The sequence below is a fragment of the Festucalex cinctus genome, chromosome 8 (genome assembly GCF_051991245.1).
Source record: "Festucalex cinctus isolate MCC-2025b chromosome 8, RoL_Fcin_1.0, whole genome shotgun sequence".
NCBI lineage: Eukaryota > Metazoa > Chordata > Actinopteri > Syngnathiformes > Syngnathidae > Festucalex > Festucalex cinctus.
This window is the reverse complement of record NC_135418.1, coordinates 12,054,177-12,063,581: the sequence shown is the minus strand read 5'-3', so window position 1 is coordinate 12,063,581 and position 9,405 is coordinate 12,054,177. Positions and strand designations below refer to the sequence as shown.

Here is a 9,405-nt window from a genome sequence, read left to right as displayed (position 1 = left end):
GTCAAATGCACTCGTTTTTCAAATCTCTCACTGCACAAAAATTTATTTGCTGATGCTGAGTGAAAGTGAAAGATTTATGGAGGTTGGGTTGGTCAAAATAAGCAAGTTCCCTGGTGGTCTAGTGGCTAGGATTCAGCGCTTTCACCGCTGCGGACCGGGTTCGATTCCCGGTCAGGGAGTTCTCAATTTGTCAAATCCACTCGTTTTTCAAATCTCTCACTGCACAAAAATTAATTTGCTGATGCTGAGTGAAAGTGAAAGGGTTATGGAGTTGGGGTTGTTCAAAATAAGCAAGTTCCCTGGTGGTCTAGTGGCTAGGATTCGGCGCTCTCACCGCCGCGGCCTGGGTTTGATTCCCGGTCAGGGAATTCTCAGTTTGTCAAATCTCTCACTGGATGAAAATTAATTTGCTGATGCTGAGTGAAAGTGTAAGGGTTATGGCGTTGGGGTTGGTCAACATTAGCAAGTTCCCTGGTGGTCTAGTGGCTAGGATTCAGCGCTTTCACCGCTGTGGCCCGGGTTCGATTCCCGGTCAGGGAATTCTCAGTTTGTCAAATCCACTCGTTTTTCAAATGTCTCACTGGATAAAAATTAAATTGCTGATGCTGAGTGAAAGTGAAAGGGTTATGGAGTTGGGGTTGGTCAACATTAAAAAGTTCCCTGGTGGTCTAGTGGCTCGAATTCGGCGCGCTCACCGCCGCGGCCCGGGTTCGATTCCCGGTCAGGGAATTCTCAGTTTGTCAAATCTCTCACTGGATCAAAATTAATTTGCTGATGCTGAGTGAAAGTGAAAGATTTATGGAGGTTGGGTTGGTCAAAATAAGCAAGTTCCCTGGTGGTCTAGTGGATAGGATTCAGCGCTTTCACCGCTGCGGACCGGGTTCGATTCCCGGTCAGGTAGTTCTCAATTTGTCAAATCCACTCGTTTTTCAAATCTCTCACTGCACGAAAATATTGCCGTTGCTGAGTGAAAGTGAAAGGATTATGGAATTGGGGTTGGTCAACACAATCAAACTCCCTGGTGGTCTAGTGGCTAGGATTCGGCGCTCTCACCGCCGCGGCCAGGGTTCGATTCCCGGTCAGGGAATTCTCAGTTTGTCAAATCTCTCACTGGATGTAAATTAATTTACTGATGCTGAGTGAAAGTGAAAGGGTTATGGCGTTGGGGTTGGTCAACATAAGCAAGTTCCCTGGTGGTCTAGTGGCTAGGATTCAGCGCTTTCACCGCTGTGGCCCGGGTTCGATTCCCGGTCAGGGAATTCTCAGTTTGTCAAATCCACTCGTTTTTCAAATCTCTCACTGGATGAAAATTAATTTGCTGATGCTGAGTGAAAGTGAAAGGGTTATGGAGTTGGGGTTGGTCAACATAAGAGAGTTCCCTGTTGGTCTAGTGGCTCGGATTCAGCGCTTTCACCGCTGCGGCCCGGGTTCGATTCCCGGTCAGGGATTTTTTAGTTTGTCAAATGCACTCGTTTTTCAAATCTCTTACTGCACGAAAATTAATTTGCTGATGCTGAGTGAAAGTGAAAGATTTATGGAGGTTGGGTTGGTCAAAAAAAGCAAGTTCCCTGGTGGTCTAGTGGCTCGGATTCGGCGCTCTCACCGCCGCGGCCCGGGTTCGATTCCCGGTCAGGGAATTCTCAGTTTGTCAAATCTCTCACTGGATCAAAATTAATTTTCTGATGCTGAGTGAAAGTGAAAGATTTATGGAGGTTGGGTTGGTCAAAATAAGCAAGTTCCCTGGTGGTCTAGTGGCTAGGATTCAGCGCTTTCACCGCTGCGGACCGGGTTCGATTCGGGGTCAGGGAGTTCTCAATTTGTCAAATCCACTCGTTTTTCAAATCTCTCACTGCACGAAAATTTTGCTGTTGCTGAGTGAAAGTGAAAGGATTATGGAATTGGGGTTGGTCAACACAATCAAACTCCCTGGTGTTCTAGTGGCTAGGATTCGGCGCTCTCACCGCCGCGGCCTGGGTTCGATTCCCGGTCAGGGAATTCTCAGTTTGTCAAATCTCTCACTGGATCAAAATTAATTTGCTGATGCTGAGTGAAAGTGAAAGGGTTATAGAGTTGGGGTTAGTCAACATAAGAAAGTTCCCTGTTGGTCTAGTGGCTAGGATTCAGCGTTTTCACTGCTGCGGCCTGGGTTCGATTCCCGGTCAGGGAATTATTACTTTTTAAAATCCACTTGTTTTTCAAATCTCTCACTGCACGAAAATTAATTTGCTGATGCTGAGTGAAAGTGAAAGGGTTATGGATGTTGGGTTGGTCAAAATAAGCAAGTTGCCTGGTGGTCTAGTGGCTTAGATTCAGCGCTTTCACCGCTGCGGACCGGGTTCGATTCCCGGTCAGGGGGTTCTCAATTTGTCAAATCCACTCATTTTTCAAATCTCTCACTGCACGAAAATTTTGCTGTTGCTGAGTAAAAGTGAAAGGATTATGGAATTGGGGTTGGTCAACACAATCAAACTCCCTGGTGGTCTAGTGGCTAGGATTCGGCGCTCTCACCGCCGCGGCACGGGTTCGATTCCCGGTCAGGGAATTCTCAGTTTGTCAAATGTCTCACTGGATGAAAATTAAATTGCTGATGCTGAGTGAAAGTGAAAGGTTTATGGAGTTGGGGTGGGTCAACATTAAAAAGTTCCCTGGTGGTCTAGTGGATAGGATTCGGCGCTCTCACCGCCGCGGCCTGGGTTCAATTCCCGGTCAGAGAATTCTCAGTTTGTCAAATCTCTCACTGGATGAAAATTAAATTGCTGATGCTGAGTGAAAGTGAAAGGGTTATGGAGTTGGGGTTGGTCAACATTACTAAGTTCCCTGGTGGTCTAGTGGATAGGATTAGGCGCTCTCACCGCCGCGGCCCGGGTTCGATTCCCGGTCAGGGAATTCTCAGTTTGTCAAATCCACTCGTTTTTCAAATGTCTCACTGGATGAAAATTAATTTGCTGATGCTGAGTGAAAGTGAAAGGGTTATGGAGTTGGGGTTGGTCAACATTAAAAAGTTCCCTGGTGGTCTAGTGGCTCGTATTCGGCGCTCTCACCGCCGCGGCCCGGGTTCGATTCCCGGTCAGGGAATTCTCAGTTTGTCAAATCTCTCACTGGATCAAAATTAATTTGCTGATGCTGAGTGAAAGTGAAAGATTTATGGAGGTTGGGTTGGTCAAAATAAGCAAGTTCCCTGGTGTTCTAGTGGCTAGGATTCAGCGCTTTCACCGCTGCGGCCCGGGTTCGATTCCCGGTCAGGGAATTCTCAGTTTGTCAAATCCACTCGTTTTTCAAATCTCTCACTGCACGAAAATTATGCTGTTGCTGAGTGAAAGTGAAAGGATTATGGAATTGGGGTTGGTCAACACAATCAAACTCCCTGGTGGTCTAGTGGCTAGGATTCGGCGCTCTCACCGCCGCGGCCCGGGTTCGATTCCCGGTCAGGGAATTCTCAGTTTGTCAAATCTCTCACTGGATGAAAATTAATTTACTGATGCTGAGTGAAAGTGAAAGGGTTATGGCGTTGGGGTTGGTCTACATAAGCAAGTTCCCCGGTGGTCTAGTGGCTAGGATTCAGCGCTTTCACCGCTGTGGCCCGGATTCGATTCCCGGTCAGGGAATTCTCAGTTTGTCAAATCCACTCGTTTTTCAAATCTCTCACTGGATGAAAATTAATTTGCTGATGCTGAGTGAAAGTGAAAGGGTTATGGAGTTGGGGTTGGTCAACATATGAGAGTTCCCTGTTGGTCTAGTGGCTCGGATTCAGCGCTTTCACCGCTGCGGCCCGGGTTCGATTCCCGGTCAGGGATTTATTAGTTTGTCAAATGCACTCGTTTTTCAAATCTCTCACTGCACGAAAATTTAATTTGCTGATGCTGAGTGAAAGTGAAAGATTTATGGAGGTTGGGTTGGTCAAAAAAAACAAGTTCCCTGGTGGTCTAGTGGCTCGGATTCGGCGCTCTCACCGCCGCGGCCCGGGTTCGATTCCCGGTCAGGGAATTCTCAGTTTGTCAAATCTCTCACTGGATCAAAATTAATTTGCTGATGCTGAGTGAAAGTGAAAGATTTATGGAGGTTGGGTTGGTCAAAATAAGCAAGTTCCCTGGTGGTCTAGTGGGTAGGATTCAGCGCTTTCACCGCTGCGGACAGGGTTCGATTCCCGGTCAGGGTGTTCTCTATTTTTAAAATCTCTCACTGCACGAAAATTTTGCTGTTGCTGAGTGAAAGTGAAAGGATTATGGAATTGGGGTTGGTCAACACAATCAAACTCCCTGGTGGTCTAGTGGCTAGGATTCGGCGCTCTCACCGCCGCAGCCCGGGTTCGATTCCCGGTCAGGGAATTCTCAGTTTGTCAAATCTCTCACTGGATCAAAATTAATTTGCTGATGCTGAGTGAAAGTGAAAGGGTTATGGAGTTGGGGTTTGTCAACGTAAGAAAGTTCCCTGTTGGTCTAGTGGCTAGGATTCAGCGTTTTCACCGCTGCGGCCTGGGTTCGATTCCCGGTCAGGGAATTCTCAGTTTGTAAAATCTCTCACTGGATCAAAATTAATTTGCTGATGCTGAGTGAAAGTGAAAGGGTTATAGAGTTGGGGTTGGTCAACGTAATAAAGTTCCCTGTTGGTCTAGTGGCTAGGATTCAGCGCTTTCACCGCTGCGGCCTGGGTTCGATTCCCGGTCAGGGAATTCTCAGTTTGTCAAATGTCTCACTGGATGAAAATTAAATTGCTGATGCTGAGTGAAAGTGAAAGGGTTATGGAGTTGGGGTGGGTCAACATTAAAAAGTTCCCTGGTGGTCTAGTGGATAGGATTCGGCGCTCTCACCGCCGCGGCCCGGGTTCAATTCCCGGTCAGAGAATTCTCAGTTTGTCAAATCTCTCACTGGATGAAAATTAAATTGCTGATGCTGAGTGAAAGTGAAAGGGTTATGGAGTTGGGGTTGGTCAACGTAAGAAAGTTCCCTGTTGGTCTTGTGGCTAGGATTCAGAGTTTTCACCGCTGCGGCCTGGGTTCGATTCCTGGTCAGGGAATTATTACTTTTTCAAATCCACTTGTTTTTCAAATCTCTCACTGCACGAAAATTAATTTGCTGATGCTGAGTGAAAGTGAAAGGGTTATGGATGTTGGGTTGGTCAAAATAAGCAAGTTCCCTGGTGGTCTAGTGGCTAGGATTCAGCGCTTTCACCGCCGCGGCCTGGGTTCGATTCCCGGTCAGGGAATTCTCAGTTTGTCAAATCTCTCACTGGATCAAAATTAATTTGCTGATGCTGAGTGAAAGTGAAAGGATTATGGAATTGGGGTTGGTCAACACAATCAAACTCCCTGGTGGTCTAGTGGCTAGGATTCGGCGCTCTCACCGCCGCGGCCCGGGTTCGATTCCCGGTCAGGGAATTCTCAGTTTGTCAAATCTCTCACTGGATGAAAATTAATTTACTGATGCTGAGTGAAAGTGAAAGGGTTATGGCGTTGGGGTTGGTCTACATAAGCAAGTTCCCTGGTGGTCTAGTGGCTAGGATTCAGCGCTTTCACCGCTGTGGCCTGGGTTCGATTCCCGGTCAGGGAATTCTCAGTTTGTCAAATCCACTCGTTTTTCAAATCTCTCACTGGATGAAAATTAATTTGCTGATGCTGAGTGAAAGTGAAAGGGTTATGGAGTTGGGGTTGGTCAACATAAGAGAGTTCCCTGTTGGTCTAGTGGCTCGGATTCAGCGCTTTCACCGCTGCGGCCCGGGTTCGATTCCCGGTCAGGGATTTATTAGTTTGTCAAATGCACTCGTTTTTCAAATCTCTCACTGCACGAAAATTAATTTGCTGATGCTGAGTGAAAGTGAAAGATTTATGGAGGTTGGGTTGGTCAAAAAAAGCAAGTTCCCTGGTGGTCTAGTGGCTCGGATTCGGCGCTCTCACCGCCGCGGCCCGGGTTCGATTCCCGGTCAGGGAATTCTCAGTTTGTCAAATCTCTCACTGGATCAAAATTAATTTGCTGATGCTGAGTGAAAGTGAAAGATTTATGGAGGTTGGGTTGGTCAAAATTAGCAAGTTCCCTGGTGGTCTAGTGGCTAGGATTCAGCGCTTTCACCGCTGCGGACCGGGTTCGATTCCCGGTCAGGGTGTTCTCAATTTTTCAAATCTCTCACTGCACGAAAATTTTGCCGTTGCTGAGTGAAAGTGAAAGGATTATGGAATTGGGGTTGGTCAACACAATCAAACTCCCTGGTGGTCTAGTGGCTAGGATTCGGCGCTCTCACCGCCGCGGCCCGGGTTCGATTCCCGGTCAGGGAATTCTCAGTTTGTCAAATCTCTCACTGGATCAAAATTAATTTGCTGATGCTGAGTGAAAGTGAAAGGGTTATGGAGTTGGGGTTGGTCAACGTAAGAAAGTTCCCTGTTGGTCTAGTGGCTAGGATTCAGCGTTTTCACCGCTGCGGCCTGGGTTCGATTCCCGGTCAGGGAATTCTCAGTTTGTCAAATCTCTCACTGGATCAAAATTAATTTGCTGATGCTGAGTGAAAGTGAAAGGGTTATAGAGTTGGGGTTGGTCAACGTAAGACAGTTCCCTGTTGGTCTAGTGGCTAGGATTCAGCGTTTTCACCGCTGAGGCCTGGGTTCGATTCCCGGTCAGGGAATTCTCAGTTTGTCAAATGTCTCACTGGATGAAAATTAATTTGCTGATGCTGAGTGAAAGTGAAAGGGTTATGGAGTTGGGGTGGGTCAACATTAAAAAGTTCCCTGGTGGTCTAGTGGATAGGATTCGGCGCTCTCACCGCCGCAGCCCGGGTTCAATTCCCGGTCAGAGAATTCTCAGTTTGTCAAATCTCTCACTGGATGAAAATTAAATTGCTGATGCTGAGTGAAAGTGAAAGGGTTATGGAGTTGGGGTTGGTCAACGTAAGAAAGTTCCCTGTTGGTCTAGTGGCTAGGATTCAGCGTTTTCACCGATACGGCCTGGGTTCGATTCCCGGTCAGGGAATTATTACTTTTTCAAATCCACTTGTTTTTCAAATCTCTCACTGCACGAAAATTAATTTGCTGATGCTGAGTGAAAGTGAAAGGGTTATGGAGTTGGGGTTGGTCAACGTAAGAAAGTTCCCTGTTGGTCTAGTGGCGAGGATTCAGCGTTTTCACCGCTGCGGCCTGGGTTCGATTCCCGGTCAGGGAATTATTACTTTTTCAAATCCACTTGTTTTTCAAATCTCTCACTGCACGAAAATTAATTTGCTGATGCTGAGTGAAAGTGAAAGGGTTATGGCGTTGGGGTTGGTCAACATAAGCAAGTTCCCTGGTGGTCTAGTGGCTAGGATTCAGCGCTTTCACCGCTGTGGCCCGGGTTCGATTCCCGGTCAGGGAATTTTCAGTTTGTCAAATCCACTCGTTTTTCAAATGTCTCACTGGATAAAAATTAAATTGCAGATGCTGAGTGAAAGTGAAAGGGTTATGGAGTTGGGGTTGGTCAACATTAAAAAGTTCCCTGGTGGTCTAGTGGCTTGGATTCGGCGCTCTCACCGCCGCGGCCCGGGTTCGATTCCCGGTCAGGGAATTCTTAGTTTGTCAAATCTCTCACTGGATCAAAATTATTTTGCTGATGCTGAGTGAAAGTGAAAGATTTATGGAGGTTGGGTTGGTCAAAATAAGCAAGTTCCCTGGTGGTCTAGTGGCTAGGATTCAGCGCTTTCACCGCTGCGGACCGGGTTCGATTCCCGGTCAGGGAGTTCTCAATTTGTCAAATCCACTCGTTTTTCAAATCTCTCACTGCACTAAAATTTTGCCGTTGCTGAGTGAAAGTGAAAGGATTATGGAATTGGGGTTGGTCAACACAATCAAACTCCCTGGTGGTCTAGTGGCTAGGATTCGGCGCTCTCACCGCCGCGGCCCGGGTTCGATTCCCGGTCAGGGAATTCTCAGTTTGTCAAATCTCTCACTGGATGAAAATTAATTTACTGATGCTGAGTGAAAGTGAAAGGGTTATGGCGTTGGGGTTGGTCAACATTAGCAAGTTCCCTGGTGGTCTAGTGGCTAGGATTCAGCGCTTTCACCGCTGTGGCCCGGGTTCGATTCCCGGTCAGGGAATTCTCAGTTTGTCAAATCCACTCGTTTTTCAAATCTCTCACTGGATGAAAATTAACTTGCTGATGCTGAGTGAAAGTGAAAGGGTTATGGAGTTGGGGTTGGTCAACATAATAGAGTTCCCTGTTGGTCTAGTGGCTCGGATTCAGCGCTTTCACCGCTGCGGCCCGGGTTCGATTCCCGGTCAGGGATTTATTAGTTTGTCAAATGCACTCGTTTTTCAAATCTCTCACTGCACGAAAATTAATTTGCTGATGCTGAGTGAAAGTGAAAGATTTATGGAGGTTGGGTTGGTCAAAAAAAGCAAGGTCCCTGGTGGTCTAGTGGCTCGGATTCGGCGCTCTCACCGCCGCGGCCCGGGTTCGATTCCCGGTCAGGGAATTCTCAGTTTGTCAAATCTCTCACTGGATCAAAATTAATTTGCTGATGCTGAGTGAAAGTGAAAGATTTATGGAGGTTGGGTTGGTCAAAATAAGCAAGTTCCCTGGTGGTCTAGTGGCTAGGATTCAGCGCTTTCACCGCTGCGGACCGGGTTTGATTCCCGGTCAGGGTGTTCTCAATTTTTCAAATCTCTCACTGCACGAAAATTTTGCCGTTGCTGAGTGAAAGTGAAAGGATTATGGAATTGGGGTTGGTCAACACAATCAAACTCCCTGGTGGTCTAGTGGCTAGGATTCGGCGCTCTCACCGCCGCGGCCCGGGTTCGATTCCCGGTCAGGGAATTCTCAGTTTGTCAAATCTCTCACTGGATCAAAATTAATTTGCTGATGCTGAGTGAAAGTGAAAGGGTTATGGAGTTGGGGTTGGTCAACGTAAGAAAGTTCCCTGTTGGTCTAGTGGCTAGGATTCAGCGTTTTCACCGCTGCGGCCTGGGTTCGATTCCCGGTCAGGGAATTCTCAGTTTGTCAAATCTCTCACTGGATCAAAATTAATTTGCTGATGCTGAGTGAAAGTGAAAGGGTTATAGAGTTGGGGTTGGTCAACGTAAGACAGTTCCCTGTTGGTCTAGTGGCTAGGATTCAGCGTTTTCACCGCTGCGGCCTGGGTTCGATTCCCGGTCAGGGAATTCTCAGTTTGTCAAATGTCTCACTGGATGAAAATTAAATTGCTGATGCTGAGTGAAAGTGAAAGGGTTATGGAGTTGGGGTGGGTCAACATTAAAAAGTTCCCTGGTGGTCTAGTGGATAGGATTCGGCGCTCTCACCGCCGCGGCCCGGGTTCAATTCCCGGTCAGAGAATTCTCAGTTTGTCAAATCTCTCACTGGATGAAAATTAAATTGCTGATGCTGAGTGAAAGTGAAAGGGTTATGGAGTTGGGGTTGGTCAACGTAAGAAAGTTCCCTGTTGGTCTAGTGGCT

General features: G+C 47.3%; 1 protein-coding gene and 36 non-coding genes across 37 annotated transcripts in view; 36 read left to right on the top strand and 1 right to left on the bottom strand.

Annotated features, from left to right (window-relative positions):
* The window catches only part of LOC144023548 (protein kinase C delta type-like), a 114,941-nt gene that overhangs the window by 48,445 nt on the left and 57,091 nt on the right, over nucleotides 1–9,405 (bottom strand). The gene's annotated exons all lie outside the window — the stretch shown is intronic.
* trnae-uuc (transfer RNA glutamic acid (anticodon UUC)) lies at nucleotides 108–179 on the top strand. Its single transcript has one exon. It is a non-coding gene; the product is annotated as a tRNA-Glu (tRNA).
* Nucleotides 297–368, top strand: trnae-cuc (transfer RNA glutamic acid (anticodon CUC)). Its single transcript has one exon. It is a non-coding gene; the product is annotated as a tRNA-Glu (tRNA).
* On the top strand, nucleotides 469–540 carry trnae-uuc (transfer RNA glutamic acid (anticodon UUC)). The gene has a single exon. It is a non-coding gene; the product is annotated as a tRNA-Glu (tRNA).
* Nucleotides 1,016–1,087, top strand: trnae-cuc (transfer RNA glutamic acid (anticodon CUC)). The gene has a single exon. It is a non-coding gene; the product is annotated as a tRNA-Glu (tRNA).
* Nucleotides 1,188–1,259, top strand: trnae-uuc (transfer RNA glutamic acid (anticodon UUC)). The gene has a single exon. It is a non-coding gene; the product is annotated as a tRNA-Glu (tRNA).
* Nucleotides 1,566–1,637, top strand: trnae-cuc (transfer RNA glutamic acid (anticodon CUC)). The gene has a single exon. It is a non-coding gene; the product is annotated as a tRNA-Glu (tRNA).
* trnae-cuc (transfer RNA glutamic acid (anticodon CUC)) lies at nucleotides 1,924–1,995 on the top strand. The gene has a single exon. It is a non-coding gene; the product is annotated as a tRNA-Glu (tRNA).
* On the top strand, nucleotides 2,471–2,542 carry trnae-cuc (transfer RNA glutamic acid (anticodon CUC)). The gene has a single exon. It is a non-coding gene; the product is annotated as a tRNA-Glu (tRNA).
* On the top strand, nucleotides 2,643–2,714 carry trnae-cuc (transfer RNA glutamic acid (anticodon CUC)). The gene has a single exon. It is a non-coding gene; the product is annotated as a tRNA-Glu (tRNA).
* trnae-cuc (transfer RNA glutamic acid (anticodon CUC)) lies at nucleotides 2,815–2,886 on the top strand. The gene has a single exon. It is a non-coding gene; the product is annotated as a tRNA-Glu (tRNA).
* Nucleotides 3,176–3,247, top strand: trnae-uuc (transfer RNA glutamic acid (anticodon UUC)). Its single transcript has one exon. It is a non-coding gene; the product is annotated as a tRNA-Glu (tRNA).
* trnae-cuc (transfer RNA glutamic acid (anticodon CUC)) lies at nucleotides 3,362–3,433 on the top strand. Its single transcript has one exon. It is a non-coding gene; the product is annotated as a tRNA-Glu (tRNA).
* Nucleotides 3,913–3,984, top strand: trnae-cuc (transfer RNA glutamic acid (anticodon CUC)). Its single transcript has one exon. It is a non-coding gene; the product is annotated as a tRNA-Glu (tRNA).
* Nucleotides 4,254–4,325, top strand: trnae-cuc (transfer RNA glutamic acid (anticodon CUC)). The gene has a single exon. It is a non-coding gene; the product is annotated as a tRNA-Glu (tRNA).
* On the top strand, nucleotides 4,426–4,497 carry trnae-uuc (transfer RNA glutamic acid (anticodon UUC)). The gene has a single exon. It is a non-coding gene; the product is annotated as a tRNA-Glu (tRNA).
* On the top strand, nucleotides 4,598–4,669 carry trnae-uuc (transfer RNA glutamic acid (anticodon UUC)). The gene has a single exon. It is a non-coding gene; the product is annotated as a tRNA-Glu (tRNA).
* trnae-cuc (transfer RNA glutamic acid (anticodon CUC)) lies at nucleotides 4,770–4,841 on the top strand. Its single transcript has one exon. It is a non-coding gene; the product is annotated as a tRNA-Glu (tRNA).
* On the top strand, nucleotides 5,131–5,202 carry trnae-uuc (transfer RNA glutamic acid (anticodon UUC)). Its single transcript has one exon. It is a non-coding gene; the product is annotated as a tRNA-Glu (tRNA).
* trnae-cuc (transfer RNA glutamic acid (anticodon CUC)) lies at nucleotides 5,303–5,374 on the top strand. Its single transcript has one exon. It is a non-coding gene; the product is annotated as a tRNA-Glu (tRNA).
* Nucleotides 5,475–5,546, top strand: trnae-uuc (transfer RNA glutamic acid (anticodon UUC)). The gene has a single exon. It is a non-coding gene; the product is annotated as a tRNA-Glu (tRNA).
* trnae-cuc (transfer RNA glutamic acid (anticodon CUC)) lies at nucleotides 5,853–5,924 on the top strand. Its single transcript has one exon. It is a non-coding gene; the product is annotated as a tRNA-Glu (tRNA).
* On the top strand, nucleotides 6,194–6,265 carry trnae-cuc (transfer RNA glutamic acid (anticodon CUC)). The gene has a single exon. It is a non-coding gene; the product is annotated as a tRNA-Glu (tRNA).
* On the top strand, nucleotides 6,366–6,437 carry trnae-uuc (transfer RNA glutamic acid (anticodon UUC)). The gene has a single exon. It is a non-coding gene; the product is annotated as a tRNA-Glu (tRNA).
* On the top strand, nucleotides 6,538–6,609 carry trnae-uuc (transfer RNA glutamic acid (anticodon UUC)). Its single transcript has one exon. It is a non-coding gene; the product is annotated as a tRNA-Glu (tRNA).
* On the top strand, nucleotides 6,710–6,781 carry trnae-cuc (transfer RNA glutamic acid (anticodon CUC)). Its single transcript has one exon. It is a non-coding gene; the product is annotated as a tRNA-Glu (tRNA).
* trnae-uuc (transfer RNA glutamic acid (anticodon UUC)) lies at nucleotides 7,071–7,142 on the top strand. Its single transcript has one exon. It is a non-coding gene; the product is annotated as a tRNA-Glu (tRNA).
* Nucleotides 7,260–7,331, top strand: trnae-uuc (transfer RNA glutamic acid (anticodon UUC)). Its single transcript has one exon. It is a non-coding gene; the product is annotated as a tRNA-Glu (tRNA).
* Nucleotides 7,449–7,520, top strand: trnae-cuc (transfer RNA glutamic acid (anticodon CUC)). Its single transcript has one exon. It is a non-coding gene; the product is annotated as a tRNA-Glu (tRNA).
* trnae-uuc (transfer RNA glutamic acid (anticodon UUC)) lies at nucleotides 7,621–7,692 on the top strand. The gene has a single exon. It is a non-coding gene; the product is annotated as a tRNA-Glu (tRNA).
* Nucleotides 7,807–7,878, top strand: trnae-cuc (transfer RNA glutamic acid (anticodon CUC)). The gene has a single exon. It is a non-coding gene; the product is annotated as a tRNA-Glu (tRNA).
* On the top strand, nucleotides 7,979–8,050 carry trnae-uuc (transfer RNA glutamic acid (anticodon UUC)). The gene has a single exon. It is a non-coding gene; the product is annotated as a tRNA-Glu (tRNA).
* trnae-cuc (transfer RNA glutamic acid (anticodon CUC)) lies at nucleotides 8,357–8,428 on the top strand. Its single transcript has one exon. It is a non-coding gene; the product is annotated as a tRNA-Glu (tRNA).
* Nucleotides 8,698–8,769, top strand: trnae-cuc (transfer RNA glutamic acid (anticodon CUC)). The gene has a single exon. It is a non-coding gene; the product is annotated as a tRNA-Glu (tRNA).
* Nucleotides 8,870–8,941, top strand: trnae-uuc (transfer RNA glutamic acid (anticodon UUC)). The gene has a single exon. It is a non-coding gene; the product is annotated as a tRNA-Glu (tRNA).
* On the top strand, nucleotides 9,042–9,113 carry trnae-uuc (transfer RNA glutamic acid (anticodon UUC)). The gene has a single exon. It is a non-coding gene; the product is annotated as a tRNA-Glu (tRNA).
* On the top strand, nucleotides 9,214–9,285 carry trnae-cuc (transfer RNA glutamic acid (anticodon CUC)). The gene has a single exon. It is a non-coding gene; the product is annotated as a tRNA-Glu (tRNA).